Raw genomic sequence first — 6,766 nt, 5'->3', positions numbered from 1 at the left:
CACACCTGCACAGTAAAGGCCATAATGACCTTCATTTCAACCGAGCCTCATATACCATTATTATAATATCATACTTATGCCTGGAAGTTATTGTTATAACAGACTGAATTCTGGAAACAAATGTGTCAGTCAAGTGGTCCCATGCCCAGAGGGGAACATCCCATTCTAGAGAAAGGGGATAACAACTCCAAGTCCTGGGAAGTCGGCCCTTTTGACCGCTTCACCCTCTTTTTGACCGTTTCTTCCCTTTTTGACCCCTTCCTCCCTTTTTTGAGCTCGCCTTTGGGCGTGGCCCACTCCAAACAATTGGGAATGTAATTTCTCTTCTAATAATGGGCCCTTGAGCCATTCTCTACTGCTCGGGCCTGCTTCTACTTCTTTGAAATGGACTATCTCTTCTTAATAAACTGCTTTTTCACTACTTTACTCTGGTATCTCATTCAATTCTTTGCTCAAGTTGCAAAGGACCTTTGCAAACGACCTGGACTTTGTGCTGAGAAGGGCTCACTCTCAGACAACACCCCCCACACACACACACACAGGTCCCTCAATTGCAGTTAATGGCCACAAAGGGGAATCTGTATAAGTTCACCATGGGGTCCTCTCCCTCCTGTTCAAGAGCCTGATTCACTAGCTAGGGAGGCATTTCATCTGCTCCCTAGAAGTCCTAATCACCATTAAGGTTTAAGATGGTGTCAAGGCATCAGAGGTCAATATGGTGTAAGGCCTAAAACTAACAGTATTATGAGCTGTTGTGACATCTGGGGGAAGGCAGTGGGGACTGAATACCCTAACCAGTGGCCCATCCCATTCTGTCCCCACAGATAAGGTCCCCTAGCCCACAGCACTTCTTTTCATGGGAACTGTGCTTTCTTATTCCTGAGTAGCAGGTGCTAGTTCCCCGCCAGCCTGTGAACCAGCCAGTCACACTCCTGCAGAAACCAGGGGCTCCCCGACCCTTTGATACCACACAGTACCTCCTACAGTCCCTTTGGGCGCATTCTGCTGCCAAATGCACCCTCCTTAGGACTCCATGTGACACACACTGGCCTCTCCCGGTTGTGAGTACATGTGATTAATGCACTGTTGATTCTCAATTGTCCAGTGTCAGGTGCCCTGTGTTCAACCATCCCTTTCTCATCAATAGGGCAAAGAGGAAGCAATCACAACAGGCTGGCTTCACACCCTGTGTCACCTAACCTAGTCTCTGATCTCTTCCATCAGATAACTCTCCACCCCCTTGCCTTTCCCTTCAGCCAGCCCACTTGCCCTGTTGCCTTTCTAAGCTGCTCCAGGTCTTTGTTAAGGTGTGATACCTGCCAGACCCTCCCTCCTCTTTATCTCCATCCCACCCACATGGGGCCCAGGGTTCCTGACTACCCTGTAGACCAGCACTGTGGATTGCCATTTTGAACTTCTGATATATGTAACAAAATGAGAGCAGACTCATGGCAGAAAGTAGAGTTCTGTCTTCTTTATATGAACACATTCTGGACAACTGTATAAGAGACACCTTCTGTTTCTAAGGAGGACACAGGCTCAGAGTCTTAAAGAAAGAGTATTAATCTGATTACATTAAAAGAATATGTACAGCAAAAAAACCCCACCAAAAGCAAAGTCAAAAGATAAATAGAAAAATGGGAAACATTTACAACCCATATCACAATATAAGGACCAATTAACTTAATATATAAAGAGCACTTAGGTATCAATAAGAAAAAGGACAACTACTGCATAGAAATACGTGCAAAGAATATAAACAGAAATATCCAAAGATATTTGGATATTTGGTTATTCATTGCAGCATAAGCTCACTCACTCATGTTAAAAAATGCAAATTACACTCCACTGGACACAACAGGCAGCACTCCATGATGGCCCCAGTGATCCCTGCTTCCTGTATTGACACTCTTGTGTAATTCCTTCCCTCAAGTGTGGGCTGAACTCTAGCCAAGAGAAGCAAACATGTCACTTCTGTAATTAGGTTATGAAAGACAGTGGTTTCTGGGGCCGGCCGAGTGGCTCAGCTGGTTAAGAGTGCCAGCTCTGAGCAACAAGGTCACCAGTTCGATTCCCACATGGGCCAGAGAGCTGCGCCCGAGCTGCTGCTGAGCTGCCAACAGGTGGCAGAATGGCTCAGCTGGTGAGAGCATGTGCTTCTAACAATGTTGCCTGTTGGACTCCTGCATGGGATGGTGGGCTACGCCCACCCGCAACTAAGATTGAACATGACACCTTGAGCTGAGCAGCCCTGAGCTGCTGATGGGAGGCCGGATAGTGGTTAGAGCGTGTGCTTTTAGCAGCAAGGTTTCGGGTTGGACTCCCGCATGGAATGGTGGGCTACGCCCACCTGCAACTAAGATTGAACACAGCACCTTAAGCTGAGCGGCCATGAGCTGCCAATGGGCAGCCAGATGGCGACTGCACTTGGGAACTGAGCTAGCTGCGCCTTCCACAACTACGATTGAAAGACAACAACTTGGCTGTTCCCCTTCCCCAATTCCCCAGCACTGTTCCCCTCCCCCAATTCCTCAATAAAAATCTTAATAAATAAATAAAAAGGTAGTGATTTCTATCTTGCTAGCAGACTCTATTTACTTCTCAGACCACATACTTTGATGAAGCACGGTGCCATGCTGGAGATGTTCACAGGGGAAAGAATTGAGGGTGGCCACTGGGCAACAAGCAGTGAGGAACTGAGGCCCTCTGTCCAACAACCTGCTCACACCATGTGAGTGAGCTGAGAGGATGACTATAGCCATGGCTGACACTTCGACTGCAGCCTCACGAGAAAGCCTGAAGCAGAAAACCCAGCTAAACTGGATCTTGGCCCACTGCAACCACGAGATAATAAGTTTTGTTTTATGTGGCAAAGTTTTGAGATAACTTGTTATACAGCAATAGAAATGAACACAGTAGTACAATGAAATGCAATTTCCCATCTGTTAGATTGTTAAAGATCAAAGAGGCTGGAAATAGACTGTGTTAATGAGTTCTGGGGAACAGGCATTTCCCTATGGTGTTAGAGGGAGTATAACTAGTCTAACCTCTATGGTAGGTGATCTGGTGATATCTATCAAAGTCACAAATGCATGTACCCTTTGACCCAGCAATTCTACTTGCAACAGTTTACTCTACTCATTTACTCAGGCATGTATAAAATGTCAAGGTTATTCATTAGAGCATTTGTTAGGGATACCATTTTAAGCTGTTATTATGGGCTGAATTGTGTCCCCCCGCCCCCCAAAAAAATAGAAGTCCTAACTCCCAGTACCTCAAAATATGACTGTATTTGGAGATAGGGGCTTTAAAGAGGTAATTAAATTAAAACAAGGTCATTAGGATGGGCCTTAATTCAATATGAATGGTGGCCTTATAAGAAAAGGAAATTTGGACATAGACACAGAGGGAAGACCACGTGAAGACACAGGGAGAAGATGGCCATCTACACACCAAGCCCTGCTGACACCTTCATCTTCGACATCTAGTCTCCAGAACTGTGAGAAAATAACTTTCTGTTGTTTAAGCCTCCCAGTATGTAGTACTTTGTTATGGCAGCCCAAGGAAACGAATACATTGTTAAATTTAAAAGTACATCAGAGGGAAATGATTAAATAAATTATAGTATATCTATATGATGGGATACTGAACAATCATTTAAAAAAAGGAAGCTCTTAATATATCTATAAAGAATAATCTCCAAGATATATTTTAAAGTAAAAAAAGCACAGCACTCAACAGTTTGTATATGCTACCACTTGGGTAAAAGGGTAAGAAAAAAACCACAGAGACAGATAAACAGATATAAATACTTGCTTGTACGTGCATCAAATATTTTCAGGAAAAAATACAATACTGGGTCCCACTGGTTATCTCTGGGTAGACTGGAGAGCCTGGTCCCTGTGCACACTTGTGAGCCTTTTGAATAGCGAACCACATAAATGTTTTATCTTTTCCAGAAAAACAAATTAAAAAAAAAGAAAGTGTAGCCTCTCCTGTCAGTTCACATTCAAACAGTATAGAGCATCAGATTAATGCACAAGGTAACAAGAAATGGCAAATATCCTATCAGCTGTAGAAACAATGCTCCGTGTGAAGATAAAATGTTGGGCTGGCGCCCAAGGAAAGGCTCCATGAAAGACTCCCTATGTGAACAGGGTCAGCAAAGACAACAGTGGCCTCTCCACTCGGGGTACAGGGAGAGGATAGCCCAAGTGAGGAAAGCCAACACTTGCTGGCCGGAGCTGCAGGTGAGGGCCATGCCAGTGGGGCACCACTGCCCCTCTTTGACCTTCATCACAGAACCCAACTGCACAAAGAAACCCACCTCATGGGGCAGGTGCCCTCTCCTCTGCTCAGATCAATCAGGCCATGCCAATCATAGCCATTCCATTCCCTTTGCCAATATTTGATTTCAAAGTGTGACGTGCCTCAAACCTGGCCAATGAGAAGTTGGGGGCTCCTAGGGAAGTTTCCTTATGCTTAAGAAGGAAGAACCAGAACAGATGGCTCTCTTTATGGACGTGATGTGGCCATGAAGACAAAGCTGACCCAGCAGGAATTTGGAAAGATCCTGGGTCCTTGGAGGTTGTTAGTCAGTGATGACATCACTTTTCAGTCCTGAATCACCCTCTCTCGGAAATCTCATTTTGGGAGCTGACATAGTTCCTTCTTATTGAACCTACTATAGGTCATGTTTTCTAGCATCTGTAGCTAAAGCCATCCTCATCGATACAACCGAGGTGAGTGCAGGATGCTCGGATGTTCATTTTAGGAGTATGAATTTTATCCCGTTGGCAGTAGAGAAATCAATTAGAGATTTTAAAACTCAGAAAGATCTGCATTGTGGAGAGCCCTGACACAGTGCTTATTCAGTGACCCCCAAGTGGGGTGCAGACAATCCAATGGCATGTGAAAGAAATGCTAGAATGGATATTTCTGCCTAATTTTTATCCTTTTATATAAGTTCTTAAAAATCTTCATAGCACTATATGTGATAGAATATCAATAACAACAAGGATAACAGGAGTTAACTCTCACTGGGTGCTTTCTAATGCCAAGCAGTGTTATAAACACTTTCCAGTCCTCTTAAAAACCCTATAGGGTCATTTCTAATTTACAGATGAGAAAACTGGGGAACAGAGTGCAACTTGTTTAAGTGATAAAGGTCAAACTCAAACCCAGTTCATTTAGCCTTAGAGTCTGGGCTCTTAAGCAATACAGCATACTATTACACTGCCTCTCCATACGTAATTTATAAACCTATGTGTATATGTATGTGTGTGTTTGTGGTATATATAATTTCTAAACCAAAGTATGTACGTGTATGCATAGGGGACATATGTATGTGAACGTGTATATAAATATTATATATTATATATATATATATATATATGTCAGTGTGTACATAAATATACACATGTGCTATATCAATATGCATGTGTACACATGGGGAAACATGGTCAGTGATGTTATACTGATAGAAACACTCAATAGACTTCTTGAAAATCGCTGGTATAGAGAATGGACTGCAGGGAGTTAAGATCAGAAGTAAGGAGGGTGGTGAAGAGGCTAAGGTGGGAGGTGGCCGTGGGATGGGGAGGAGAGAATCCATGGGAGGAAATCTTTGGGATGTGAAACTCCTGGTACATGGAAGCCAGGCACTAAGGTATTCTTGAGGTTAGAGCAGTGCTGACTGACCATGGGTTAAACAAAGGGTGTAGGGCTAGAGAGTACCAGGTCACTGGGAGGAAGAAGAGGGCTGAGGGTCTGGAAGTTATGGAGAGACTGAACATAGGGCATGGGGCTGAGTCAGACTGGGACAGACTCCTGTTTGAGAGACAACCATCCTGGGACCTGACAAGATCCAGGTGGAACCTGGGAGTGGAGCTGGCAGTCACTGGTGCTGGGATGTTATGAAGAACTGGACAGCTGGGATGCCAGGAGGGTCACTGAGAATTCCATAAGGGGCAGGGCCAGATGGTAACAGAGTGAAGTGGGATGGTGCCACGAGAGGGAGTGGTGGGGACTGTGCCAAACTAGAGCACACAAACACCTACAGTGGGAAGCAACCACTGATGGTAGCCATGAGGGAATGTGGGTCCAATGTTTTAGGGGTTGCCAGGTTTTCTAGAGAAAAAAGGAATTCAGATTTTTGCATGAAATCTCCTGATTTTTAAGTTTTGCTTTCAAAAAATTTTAAACCCCCAGCCATACAGCTAAGTGACAGACTGGGACTCAGACCCTGATTGGTTCCAAATCAGTGAAGGGTGGGGTTCAAGGTCCCCGGTGGCACTGAGCACCTGTAGCAGTGAGTGAGGCAGAGGTGGGGACTGATGGATATGTCAACCCTGCTTCTCCGAGTTGTCTTGCCCCACTCAAGACAACTGGTTGTTCTCAACTGGTTGCCAACTAATAGAAAAGATCTGGTCAGTAATGACTTCAAGTATTCTTGGGTACTATACTTGTACAGGGAAGACTTCTTAAAATCATGCTGATACAAGGAATGGGGCTTTGATGGTGGAAGAACAGGAAAGGTATGGTACATGGGTAACTTTTTCGTTTGATGGGTAACTCCCAGTTCCTCACTCTATGGGATTCTGGTAGGGTGTAAATCAAGGGGCCCTGCCTCCTCTCAAAGAGTGATGACAACATAAGTCAGGCTGGCCAAGTAGTTTTGTCATCCCTCAGGGAATAGTGATGATTGAAATAGGAGTGGACATTTGACATCAGAGTCAATTTTTGGAGATTGATGTGGATATTGAGA

At 44.4% G+C, this 6,766-nt stretch overlaps 1 protein-coding gene across 1 annotated transcript in view; it reads right to left on the bottom strand.

Annotated features, from left to right (window-relative positions):
* Nucleotides 1-6,766, bottom strand: part of LOC109378498 (solute carrier family 41 member 3-like) — a gene marked incomplete at its 3' end in the record, with an annotated part of 87,170 nt that overhangs the window by 79,681 nt on the left and 723 nt on the right. The gene's annotated exons all lie outside the window — the stretch shown is intronic.

The sequence above is a fragment of the Hipposideros armiger genome, unplaced genomic scaffold, assembly GCF_001890085.2.
Source record: "Hipposideros armiger isolate ML-2016 unplaced genomic scaffold, ASM189008v1 scaffold_2067, whole genome shotgun sequence".
Classification (NCBI taxonomy): Eukaryota; Metazoa; Chordata; class Mammalia; order Chiroptera; family Hipposideridae; genus Hipposideros; species Hipposideros armiger.
This window is presented reverse-complemented; position numbering and strand designations above follow the sequence as displayed.